Source organism: Melospiza melodia, chromosome 23 (genome assembly GCF_035770615.1).
Source record: "Melospiza melodia melodia isolate bMelMel2 chromosome 23, bMelMel2.pri, whole genome shotgun sequence".
Lineage (NCBI taxonomy): Eukaryota > Metazoa > Chordata > Aves > Passeriformes > Passerellidae > Melospiza > Melospiza melodia.
Genome location: NC_086216.1, coordinates 870,796 through 883,961, shown reverse-complemented (window position 1 = coordinate 883,961; position 13,166 = coordinate 870,796). Strand labels below are relative to the sequence as shown.

At 49.8% G+C, this 13,166-nt stretch overlaps 1 long non-coding RNA gene across 1 annotated transcript; it reads left to right on the top strand.

The window, feature by feature from the left end:
- The first annotated feature begins 1,828 nt into the window (after positions 1-1,828).
- On the top strand, positions 1,829-8,563 carry LOC134428535 (uncharacterized). The gene is made up of 3 exons (XR_010030406.1): positions 1,829-1,897; positions 3,552-3,680; positions 8,498-8,563. It is a non-coding gene; the product is annotated as an uncharacterized LOC134428535 (long non-coding RNA).
- Positions 8,564-13,166: the final 4,603 nt, after the last annotated feature.

Genomic DNA, 13,166 nt, shown 5'->3' with positions numbered 1-13,166 from the left:
AGCACCTCCAACTACAAGCAGCAGTAGCTTTCCTGGGGAAGAGCAGGAGGAATGCTGGCTGTGGGTATGCTTTGGTGAGACAGATTGGCTCCCCACTCCTCCCACAGGGAAGATGCATGGCAACAGTGCGAGGAGGTAAGCAGGGGGGCACAGGGCACCTATGCCTGCACCTTCCAGCCCAAGGCTGGCAGTGCCATCTCTGTCCTGGTGAATGTCACCAGGACCCACATGCTGCCCACACTCAGCTACTTCAAGGAGCCCTTTTGGCTGCACCAGGCTGGTGAGTCCCAGTGCCATCGCAGCCCCTGCTTGGCTCACAGGGGACACAGTGTCCCGTTTCACAGGAGCGACGAATGCCTATCCCCAACACCAGCAGTGCTCACAGATGCCCCACAGCTTGTGCAGGCAACAGCGTCGCAGGGCCGGCTGAGCTTGCAGTAGCTGCCGCCCCTGGAGCTGCCTGCAGAGCAGCTGGACTACCAGCTCGGCTACGCCATGGAGAACAGCCATGAATGGAAGGCAAGGCCTGCCCAGGGAACCCCGAGCAGCGCTGCCCCCCTCCGCTGCTGACACACGGCAGGCGCGGGGTCGGGCCAAGCGGGACCCGCCCCTTGGTGCCAGCCCACAGCAGCCATGCCTCCAGCTCGGCTCTGCCCCGCAGCTCCTGCAGGTTCCGCGAGCAGCGAGGAAAGAGGTCCTGGACCTGCGGCCAGGCTCCCGCTACCCCGCGCAGGTGCGGGCCCGGCCCAGCGGGCCGTGGTACCCGGGCAGCTGGAGCGCCGGGCCCAAACCCGTTGTGGTTGATGCCGTGGCCGATGCGGGTAAGGGGCAGGGCTGGAGGCTGCGGCCGCAGGAGCCTCACGGCTGAGGGCAAGAGGCGGACAGTGCTGGAAATGGGGAGGGGGGCACGGGGCAGGGGGCTGCGAGGGGCTCAGAGATGGTGGCTCTGGGAAAGGCTACAGTTCCGGCATTCCTACTCCGATGCAGGCTGGCTCATCCCCAGTGTTACGGTGGTGCCGCTGCTCTTCTCAGCAGTGCTCCTGGGGCTGCGCTGCACCTTCCCCTCCCTCTACAGGTAAGGGCAGTGCCGGGGGCAGGCGGGGGGGTCCAGCACCAAGCCTGGGCACCTTGCATGGGGCATTAGGGCACCTGAAGTCTGAGGGTAAATTCGATGCCCCTTCCTGCGTACCCAGCAACATGAAGCCAAAACTCCGGCCGCTCATTCCTGAGCTGCACCGTGCTCTGGGCAGCTTCCTCCAGGAAAGCAGCAAGCACGGCCAGGCCAGTGGGTGGGCAGGGCGACTCAGCTGCTCCCGGGGGCAGCTCGAAGGGCAGCCCCTACCCCGTCCACTCCATGTCGCCCCAGGCCATGCCTTCGACAAGCAGCCGCCGGAGGAGACCGTCCTGCCCTGCCTGCTGGAGGTGCTGCCCGGCCCGCAGCGTGAGGCTAGGACGAGTGTGGGCAGGACTGTCAGCTGACAGCTTTACATCCTGTGAGCGTTTTTGTATCTTCCCCTTATCTCTGGACTCTGGAATTGCTGCACTAGACCCAAGGAGTTGCACCGCACTGTCCCTAACCAACTTGGTGGCAGGGAGGAAAATATAAGTTAGTTGTGACTGTGTGGCATGAGACCTCAGAGTCCTACTTGTCTGGTGGGTGTGATGTGGAAGAGTGTTGGGTTTGCTCCCGTGAAAGCTCTAATACAGGCTGTTAAATAGCTGTAAGACAATATTTTCATATTTGAATGCAGGTAAATCTGGATCCAAAATTCCAAGCTACCCCACAAAGGCCGGGGGAGATCGCTACATTCCCAAACGCAGCACCATGCAGATGGAGATGGCAAATTTCCTCCTAACCAAAGAGAATGACCCTGCTGAGGATTCCCCTACCAAGAAGGTGAGCATGTTGCTGAGTTACAATTGCTTCAACAACCGCTACTCCTTCCTGCCCCTTTACAGAGCAGTGAACAATAGGTTCTATCAAGTGGGCAGACGGGACTGATAAGTCCCAGCCATCACTACTTGCAGCTCTGGGCTTCAGGAGCCTAGGATGAGACTGAAGCTGTAGAGACTGCCATGCACTCGAAGCCTATGCTGCTTCTGGTAGCAAAATTTAGCTTTTGACTAATGAGGCTTTAAAATGTAGCAGGCAACACAAACACAAAGCTGTTGAGCCTATGCAAAGTGAAACTGCTGGTGGTAGCTATTCTAGGACAATGTCTCCACAGGGAACACTTCTGGAATGTTTTACACTGTCTTCTGAAATATGTTTGTGAAGCATTTGGTCGTTTTGTGGCTGTGGCTTTTCCCACTGGCAATGACACTGAATTTGCCATTGTGTGAAAATGTGAGCAGGACGATGTATGACAGTCTGAGGAAAAACTGCTTTGACCTGCCTCTGTGTGACTGACCCTTGCAGCACAGGCAAACATCTTCAGATTCTAAGAGAAGGGGACTTAGGTGTCTATTTAAATTGCAGTGTGGGAATTGTTTTAAATGCATTGCACTGAGGGTGATTTGTCTCTGTAGGAGCAACAGAAAGCCTGGGCAGTGAATCTGAAATGTTTTGATGTAGAAGAGGCAAAAATCCTCCACCTCAGAGGAAAACCACAGAATGCTCCAGAAGGTGTGATACAGGCTCTGTGTGAGCTGAATCAGCAGGAGAGTTCAGATCAGGGGAACAGCAACACAGAGGCTCTGTGTGTGGTCACAGGAGAAATCAACTGGTTTCTGAGAGCTGTACAGGCTGGAGTCTCCTTTCTTAAGGCTCCTGAGGTCGAGGGAGGGCATAACAGTTACAGTGAATTTATTTAGGAGAGTTGCTATGACTGCCAGTTGGTCACCTGTTACAGGGCTTGCAAGGGTCTTCAGGGTGGAGAGAGAGATGAGAATCTTGACCTCATGTTCAGAAGGCTGGATTGATTATTTTATGATAGATATTACATTATTACTATACTAAAAGAAATAGAAGGAAAGTTCTCAGAAGCTAGCTAAGCTAAGAATAGAGAAAGAATGAATAAACAAAGGGCTGTGTCTCAGCAGAGAGCAAGACCTAGCTCTGCCTTGAGTGGTCAGTAAATCCAAACATCCACCTGAGACCAATCACACATCCACCTGTTGCATTCCCCAGCAGCAAACCATTGTTTACCTTTTGTTGCTGAGGCCACAGCTTCTCAGAAGGGGGAAAAATCCTAAAGAAAGGATTTTTATGAAAAGATGTCGGTGACCTTTCACCTATACTGCAGATTCCAAACCTTCATGAAGTCTGTAAGAGCATCAAACCCTCTGCTGTGCACTTTCTAGCTTAAACTGCAACTAAATATAATGGGATTCAAAAACCCAAGTGTTTGTCAAATTTGTTTCCATGAATGAGGAAATTGTAGCTCACCCCTGTTCAGCAGTTCATACTGCCAGTGATTTTAGTGCACTGCAGGCTTGTGAGTGTTTCTCTTAGGACTTTATTTTCACTCCAAGGGATTCCTAGTTGGGTGAGCAGCACTCAGCTGGGAGGAAACTAACTCAGGTTAACAAACCTGTTCCCCTGCACACAGGCTGTCAGAATAACCTGAAAGTGCTCTACAGTCAGAAAATGGCACCTGGATCCAGCAGGAAGAATAGCAGAAATACTCCCTCAAAGCCAGAAGGGGTCTTGGATGCACCAGAGATGTTCAACGACTACTGTAAGTAGGCTACAGGGTTGAGTGCTGGGCATCCAGAACATTCTGCACTGGATTGCTGTTCCTAGGACAGTGTAACTGGGCTATCTGTATTATTTGGTGTAGCCAGGCTAGCACAGACCCCTTCTGGAGTGTCCCTGTGTGGCCTTAGCAGGACAGTGGTCTAGGGCACAGTGTAGATGCCTTGGAGCAGGGTACCTGGCCCCAGCAGCTGGGCATAGTGGCACTCAGAAGGCTGCCCCTCACCTGCACGTGTGTGTGTGCACATGTGCACCCACACCTGCTGCAGCAGCACGGGTGAAGGGCAGGGCTCTCTAGCCAAGCATGGTGTGACCTGCATTGCTCTTTCAAATTGTGGAACTGAATCTCATAGACTGGAGCTCCCAGAACTTGCTGGCAGTGGCTCTGGACAACACTGCTACACAGCACTCTCATACCAGGACCTCAGTGCTGCCTCACCTGAGGATTGAGAGCTGCCTCCTGGCCTTTCCAGGCTAAGTGCAGGTGCTCAGGACTCTGAGGTTTCCTAGCTTCTTGGGAGAAGGTGTTTGCTTCATCTGGACTTCTTGGGGTTTCCTTGGAGGAGCCAGGCACAGGCAAATTTCATCTCCACTGTGAGCTCTTCATTCTGCTTGTTCCCATGAAGCTCAAATGCCAACCTGAGCTCATCATTCCTCTGGTTCCCACAGACCATCACAGCCCTTCCATGGCCTCTCCAGAGAGGAGCAGCTGCACATCTTCAGAGCAGCAGTTGCCAGCCCGCATCCCATCAGGGAGGGAAAGAGTTTCTACCCTTGCTTTCCAAGCAGGCTCTGGTTAATGACCCTTTAAAGTGTTTTCCTGCAATGCTCTATCATGGGTAGATCTCAAGTGAGAATCAGGTAGAAAGGGTCAAGTTGCCTAGGAAGGAGGACCTTGAAAACAGAAAGATCCTCTGCCTGCTTTTCCTGTCCTTGCTGCAGATTTGGAGGGTGTTCTGGGCATTTTGCAGGCAGCCTCTCTGTAGGGGTACAAGGGCAAGGTGGAAGATATTGCCTAACAAGTGGTCAGTGTTAGGTGCACTCTCCTCTTTCTTTGAATGAAGCCAAACTATGACTCTGATAGGATATTGCAGATGTTTAGGACTGTCTGCCCTGCAGATCAAGCCGTGCCATTTGACGCTGGCAGGGGCTATGTAGAAATCACGAGCGGGCCGGGGCTGCTGAGGAACGCGCCTCGAGCTGTTTGTTTTCCAGCATCACTCTCATTACGTGGTTATGACAATGGGAAGCTGCCAGCAGCTCACATCCCAGGCAGCAGACAAAGAACTTAATGTTAAAACTTACTTTAAAAGTTTTTTGACCAATCACAAAAAGCAAAAGCATATTGACAGTAGTTCTATCCAATCACTAAAAGCACAGGTACCTTTGGTTCAAACAGTGCTTGTTTATTTTGAAGACAATACCTACCAGTAAGCCTTAAAATGCACAATGCACTGAGCTCCATTATTAAGCTTCAACCTTCCCAATATCTTGCTAGATCAACTTTTCTGTAGCTTGGAGATTTATTCTAGACCAGCGTTAATACACAGACCATTGTTCTATTTGTCCTTGCTTTTCTGCAGTTTAAATAATTTTTCTGCTGACCTATCTCACGGCTGCTGCTTGGCTCTAATCACAGTTCTGCTGTATCTGAGACCTGCCTTTTGCAGCTTTCCCAAAACTCTCTAATTTTGTGGATTCCCTCAGAGGACTCAGTGTCAGAGCCTCTGGAGAAGCGTGGAGGGCAGGGCTCAGGCAGGCTGTGCCAGTGCAGGATTTGAACTCAAGGCACCAGGAAGCACCAAGGCTGCAGACAGGAACTCAACCCTTCTCATCTCCCTCCCTGCCAGAGGCAGGCTCAGAGCAGCCATCTCACACCTCTCTAAACCAGTGGGGGCTCTGTCCTTACCAGGCTCCTGGGGCTCCTGGGGATGGTTCCCACAGCTCTCGGTGCCAGGCAAAGCTCCCTCTGCTGCAGCTCTGTCCACAGGCTCCCCTCCCGAGGACTCAGGGGCAACATTAATATTCCCCTTGAAAGTGAAACAGAAAGGAAGAAACCCTTCTCACCACTTAGACAAAACACCTGCTCCAACAACTCCATGGCTCACACACTTAATCCCTTGTTCCTAACAAGAACTCTGGGCCCCAAAGCCCTTCAACAGTCAGAAAAGATTGACTTCTCAATCACAGTCCAAAAGCTGTCAAAGCTGACAGTGACAGTGTTGAACATGGGGGTGACACTGAACACATGGAATGGCTGCTAAGGAAATCAATTGCTGCTCTGTTCTGTAAGGTTGCATGTCTGACAGCACTAACATCAGTCCTCATGTCACTAATTGCAATGGAAGTAGCACTGTCTTCTTTCTTCAGCCAACACCCCAATGGGTGTAATGGTTTGAATGCCTCACCCAAGGCAAGTTAATGTAGAAATAAATTCAATGTACCTCATTTTGCAGGGCCCTAGGGTCTGAAATTGCTATTACAGTTTTCTTTATAATGATGGGCAAATCTTTTTTCTCTGTGTTTTCTCTTGATGGCTTTTTTAACGATAGGTGCTATCACAGTGAGTTGTCTGATGCTACATGGGCCACCTTTAATTTTTGAGGGAATGTCCTGCCAGGCTCTATCTCCACAAATGAGCCAATATTCTGTTGCTAATTGATGTGGGGACTCATCTAGGTCATCTACTGGTCAGCAGTTTCATCCTAAGGGAGCACTGGGGTAGTACAATTGCACCACAAACTGGAGTATCTGTCCTCAGGATGATGGGGAGTAACATTCAACTGTGGATCTCCCTGGTTCTGAAACTCAGCACAAAATTCCATCAGCAATGAACCAAGAATCCTAATTCTTGAGGTTCAGAAGGTGCTTTAAGAAGATCAGGGGCCCAGTGATGTCAGCTGGTTATGGGATTGGTCTCGTTGGCAGCCTCACACCAATATTTGTCACGATTGGGTATTGGCTGCTCCTTGGCTGGCACAGGCACACCGACCAGACGGGTTGCAAATGATTTGTCTGGGCTGAAATGGGTCAAACACATGGTGTCTGAGCCTGCTGACTTGGCTAAAGCAAGGCAAACATTCATTTTTGGTTGATCTACAGGCACATATGCATGCAAAAGCAAGCAAGCAAAACCAACAAGTGCCAGTATATCATTTGATCAAGCTCCATGTTCCTGTTCAGCTGTTTTTTGGCAAAAGCTTCCCCATCTATTTCAGTTCTCAAGCAAATCTTTTAGCGCTTGTTCAGGGACTGGCCAACTATAGGGCACTAAACTGTCCCTCTAACCTTCAATTTTTACAGATTTGGATATCTTGGAATTCTTTGGAACACAATGGACACCACGCTTTTGCTGAAAGAGCTCTATGATACAAACCATTTTCCCAGTCCAAAAATCAACATCAAACTCCAGAATTGTAGCTTTCACAGGTTGAACGGGGAACGTCTGGCATGCACCGTAGCTTCTCCGTGCGGCTCACGTCTGCGTGCTCATTTCCCTGCTGGTGGAATTGTCGGTGTGCTCTTGTGTATGAGACGGTTTCACATCCTTCACGGGGACCCACTTAGGTCCGGCACCTGTGCAAATACAAGCATACCCTTTGCCCCAAGTGATTAGTGGAAATGGTCCTTCAGTTTGTCCTAACTCAAGGTTCCTGATCAGAACTGAAGGATTTTCTTTCAATTTTTCCTGTGTGCTGTTTGAAAAGTGCCTAAAAATTGGAGGATTAGTTCCTGCAAATGAGCTATTAAAAACATAAAGACATATAAAGCTTTGCTCAACCTCATGTGGGGTGTTGCTTGGGCCACTCCCCATTTTCTTGTTGTAGAATGGTTTTAGAGTGTGGTGCGTCCTTTCAACAATTGCCTGACCTGTGTAGGAATAGGGAATTCCAAAAATGTGGCGAACACTCAAGTCCATCAGAAATGTGGCCAATTTTTGAGCTGTGTATATGGGACCATTTGTCAGTTTTCATCTTGTGGGGGATCAGTTTGGCGAGCTCTGGGCCCAGTGACACTGACAAGGACAAAAGCAAAAGACGAGAGGCACTCTCTCTTCCCGGGACCAAAGTCCCACAGCTTTAATAGAGAACAGCTCCAGGAGAGAAAGGGAGTGTCCAGGAAAGGAAAGAGGATGTCCAGGGGAGGCAAGAGAGTGTCCTCCTCGTGGCAGGAGACTGTAAATGCTCGGAGAGGGGGGCAGTAGAAAGGAACTGCCATAGTTCAGCATAATAAATCACCACACTGTAGTTTTCTGCATAAATTGCTGCACTTGTTGCAAACAAAATCCTGAAATCTCCCCAAACACAACCGTGCAGTCCCAAATGACCACAGTGTGGGAGAAAAACCACTCAACCCCCCTGTATACCCAAGCACCAGGTGTCACAGGGAGCACCAACCCCTGCAACTAGAAAGTCCACACACACAGGCTCACCGGGAAGGGAATATCTCTTTATGAGGGGACAGAGAGCTCACTCTTCTCAACACAACACACACCATACACCACATCGGCATCCACCCACATCATCTTCCTCAAACATTCACACACTGAAAATACAACCACAATTACAACACACAGGAAAAACAGCAGCAATAAAACAGGATTTGCTCAATTCACCCCCGGAATTCCTAGCAGGTCCTTATTGACACAGCAAATCCTTTCTGCCATCAGCCAGACCCAAGCCCAAACTGCACAGGCGTAGTTTGTGCACAGGACATCTCTGTGTGACTTGTGAACAGCCCTTCCCCTGCATACGCCTTACGGGTTACTTTATACAGAGTTAAACGTTCCTTTCTCCACAGTGCCAGCAGTCTTGTCTGTCCCCCACGAGGAGCAGCCGAGAGCGGAGGTGCCTCCAGGAAAGGAATGTCCTGGCAGCGCCCAGAGACGTCCAGAGCCCGGATGTTCTTGCTGGAGCAGGGAAGCGTTCCTGCCGCGGTCAGCAAATGAGGTGTGGAATAGAACTCCCCACAGTTAAAGGTAGGAGGTGGTGTGTTTATTACAGCCAGGCACAGGAGGAGTTGTCTCCTAAAGACATGTGCGGAATGGTCTCCTTCTAATGAAGGCCAAGACGTCTTCCTCAATTTGACCTCTTTCCTTAGGATCTGTTGGCAGGCTTTCACACCCCTTGGCTATTGTCGTGGGTTGACAGCCTTTATCCCAATATCGTGTGTTATGTCTGGCAGCTGTGCCTTTTCTCTCTTCCCCCCCCCCCCGGCCGTCTTGCTGAAGCGGGGCGGGGAAGAGAGGTGGGGAGTGTTTGACCAGGCCTTTTTTCTTTTGGCTTTTGGCTTCTTGTCTTGGCTAGCCGCTTTGCTTGCTTGTTTTCTGCTTTTTGCGCTGTTTTTTTTCCTTTTCTTTTGTTCCCTCTTTCTTACCCTCCCCTGAAGATACTGGACCGGCTCCGGACCTGACCTGAGACGTCCAGGACACCTGGAGCTTGTGAGAGAAGCTTGGCGCCCTCACAACACAGTGTGTTTTCTTTTCTTTTCTTGTGTTGGGGAGTGTTCTTTTGTTACTTGTAAATAAATAGGTTTTGCTTTCCACTTTGCACCTCCAAGAAATTCCATCCCGAACCCGGTGTTGGGGGAGGGGTGGTTGGAGGTTTGTTTTGTTTGGGGGGCTCCCTTTTGGAGATTTCCCCTAATTTGTCCTAAACCAGGACAATATATCTTTTGGTGCGTTGGCCCGGGAAACGGAGGCCAAAAAACAGTGGAAAAAAACCTATAACAATAATATTTTGGTTTTGGTTATTTTGTGGGCATATTGGTGATTCATAATGTCATTTGGAGTGGAAGCTTGCCGGTATTTCTGGTCCCTAGGGGTTTTTGAAGTTTTAATACTTTTGTGGTCCCTGGGGTTATTTCCTTACCCAAAAATAGCTCTGATGTTGTCCCTAATAAGTAGCTTTTGTAAGCGGGGGGCACTAACCAAAATATTCATTGTGCTGGTCTTATGTGTGATGATGTGTCGGATAAAAATGCTGGACTTTGTTTCAGGAACGTATGGATTGTTGTTACGGCTGTGTACACAGTTTGTTTGGGGAGAAGAAGGGGAAGGGGCTTTTCAGCCTTTGTCTTCCTTCTTCTCCTCCAAATTGTTGACATCTCTATTAGAAAATACTGAATTTCCCCTGAGTTTGAAAGAAACCATCTTTCTGGCATTTAATTTATTAAGCCTTTTCTATACTGTCTGGAGAGTGTATAAAATGAAAGCTGAGATTTCTAGAGGAGTTAGAGACACTCCTGACTTAGGAGTAAAACAAAGCAGGAAAAATCTTGACTGGAGCGGGAAATGGGAGGATATGGGCCCGACTTTAAAGGAATTTTCCGATCATATAGACTGGGACTTTCCATCTGATCAAATTCAGGATCCAGTCGAGGTGGCAAAGTATTTGAGGGAGAAGTGCCATGGTAATACTAAGGAAGAAAGGATTACTGCAGTGAGCTGGGCCTTGGCATTTGTTTACCGTACTCTGCTAGATACTGTGGAGCAGCAGATAGCAGAAAAGGAACAGGGAGATAAGTTAGTTACTATCCCAGTGACCCAGGCTGCAGCTAACATCCCAGACTCCAGGCTAGCAGCTGAATCAGACAATAGGCCCCAAACCATGGCTGTTGCAGCTAATACAAGAGGTGGAAAGTGTAAAGGCAAGACCAATCGAAAGGTGGAGGATGATGAGGATGATGCGACCGATCGAAAGGTGGAGGATGATGATGATGATGCAGGAGAAGGACCCTCACCAAAATCAGAGGCCACATCAAGGGGCACAGAATCTGGAGCTAATATTGACTCCTTTTCTCTGAAGGACCTCAGAGGCCTAAGAAAGGATTACAGACGACAACCTGACGAATCTATAATTAGTTGGTTAGTCCGCCTTTGGGATGCTGCAGGGGAGGTTACGATTTTGGATGGTACTGAAGCGAGGCATTTGGGATCCCTGTCACATGATCCTGTCATCGATCAAGGTATGATGAGGGGGGCTAACCCTCACAGCCTCTGGGAACGGGTCCTAAGAAGCGTAGCAGAATGATACCTGTGTACGGATGATCTCTATATGCAGCAGACACGGTGGAAGACCATAGAACAGGGGATCCAACGCCTGAGAGAGATGGCGGTGGCAGAGCTCATTTTCTCAGATGATACAACAACTAGGAATCCAGACCTGGTACCATGCACACCTGTAATGTGGAGGAAACTTGTGCGACTTGGGCCACCTGAATACGCTTCTGCCCTAGCAATAATGAAGCGGGATGATACATATGAGACTGTGCTCGATATGGCAAAGAAGCTTCGAGTGTATGCAGATGTAGGCAGATGCTGTGCATGGCCCAACTCATGCCAGAATTGCAGCAGTGGAAACCCGACTGCAGAAACTAGAGGACAAAATAGAGGAGAATCATAAGAAACTCCGGGAAGAGATTAAGGAGGACCTTATTCAAGTCCCAGCTGTACAAATTAGAGGCCCTGGTGTCCAACGCTGGCGCTCCTTTGATTGGGAGAGAAGGTACATCCCACAGGCTGAGTTATGGGTTTTTCTGCATGAATCTGGAGAAGACATGAGGAGATGGGATGGAAAACCCACCGCTGCTTTGGCACAACGGGTGTGTGATTTGAAGAAAAGAGAAAGTATCACCAAAAGGATAGCAGCTCCGGTCGCTCGTAGCCGAGATGTTAAGTATGCTGATGACGATGACATGTCCGATCCCCTTGAAGGAACTTCTAAGGTATATGCCCAAGGAAGGAAGGACAATCTGGCTTAGAGGGGCCCTGCCTCCAGCCAGGAAGAGGCACGGGAGAACTGGGTTTTCTGGAAGGTGTGGATCAGATGGCCTGGCACATCAGAGCCACAAGACTATGAAGCATTGGTTGACACTGGATCACAGTGTACCTTAATGCCAACGGAACATGTGGGGACAGAACCTGTTTCCATTGCTGGAGTGACGGGGGGATCACAACAGTTGACTTTGTTGGAAGCTGAGGTGAGCTTGACTGGGAAGGAGTGGCAGGAACATCCGATTGTGACTGGTCCAGAGGCTCCGTGTATTTTGGGCATAGACTTCCTCCGGAATGGCTATTACAAAGATTCTAAGGGATTCAGGTGGGCTTTTGGAATAGCTGCAGTGGAGATAGAGGGTATTAAACAATTGAATACCTTGTCTGGACTATCAGAGAACCCATCTGCAGTAGGACTCTTGAAGGTAGAGGAGCAACGAGTGCCAATTGCCACCTCAACAGTGCACCGCAGGCAGAACCGGGCGAATGGAGATGCCGTGATCCCCATCCGCAAAATGATCCGAGAGCTGGAGAGCCAAGGGGTGGTCAGTAAAACCCACTCACCCTTCAACAGCCCTATCTGGCCTGTGAGAAAATCTGACGGAGAATGGAGACTGACTGTGGACTATCGTGCCTTGAATGAAGTGACTCCACCACTGAGTGCGGCTGTCCTGGACATACTGGAACTGCAGTACGAGCTGGAGTCCAAGGCAGCAAAGTGGCACGCGACCATCGATATAGCTAACGCGTTTTTCTCCATCCCTCTGGCAGCAGAATGCAGGCCTCAGTTTGCTTTTACATGGAGGGGAGTGCAGTATACCTGGAACCGACTGCCCCAGGGGTGGAAACACAGTCCTACCATCTGTCATGGACTGATCCAGGCTGCACTAGAAGAGGGTGAGGCTCCAGAACATTTACAATATATTGATGATATCATTGTTTGGGGGAACACGGCAATAGAAGTGTTCGAGAAAGGAGAGAAGATAATTCATATTCTCTTGGAAGCCGAATTTGCCATTAAGAAGAGCAAAGTCAAGGGACCTGCCCGAGAAATTCAGTTCTTGGGGGTGAAGTGGCAAGATGGACGGCGTCAGATTCCTGCAGATGTTATTAACAAAATCACTGCTATGTCCCCACCAACCGATAAGAAGGAAACACAAGCCTTCTTAGGCGCTATAGGTTTCTGGAGGATGCACATCCCTGAGTATAGTCAGATTGTGAGACCCCTTTATCTGGTTACCCGCAAGAAGACTGACTTCCATTGGGGCCCTGAGCAGCAGCAAGCTTTCGTCCAAATCAAGCAGGAGATCGCTCATGCTGTAGCCCTTGGTCCAGTCAGGATGGGACCAGATGTGAAGAATGTGCTCTACTCTGCAGCCGGGAGCCATGGTCTGTCCTGGAGCCTTTGGCAAAAGCTACCTGGCGAGACCCGAGGCCGACCATTGGGATTTTGGAGTCGGAGCTACAGGGGGTCTGAAGATAACTATACCCCAACAGAAAAAGAAATCTTGGCCGCCTATGAAGGAGTCCAAGCCACCTCGGAGGTGATTGGTACAGAGGCACAACTTCTTCTGGCACCCCGACTACTGGTGCTGGGATGGATGTTCAGAGGAAAGGTTCCCTCTACCCACCATGCCACCAATGCTACTTGAAGTAAGTGGATTGCCCTCATTACGCAGCGCGCTCAAATTGGGA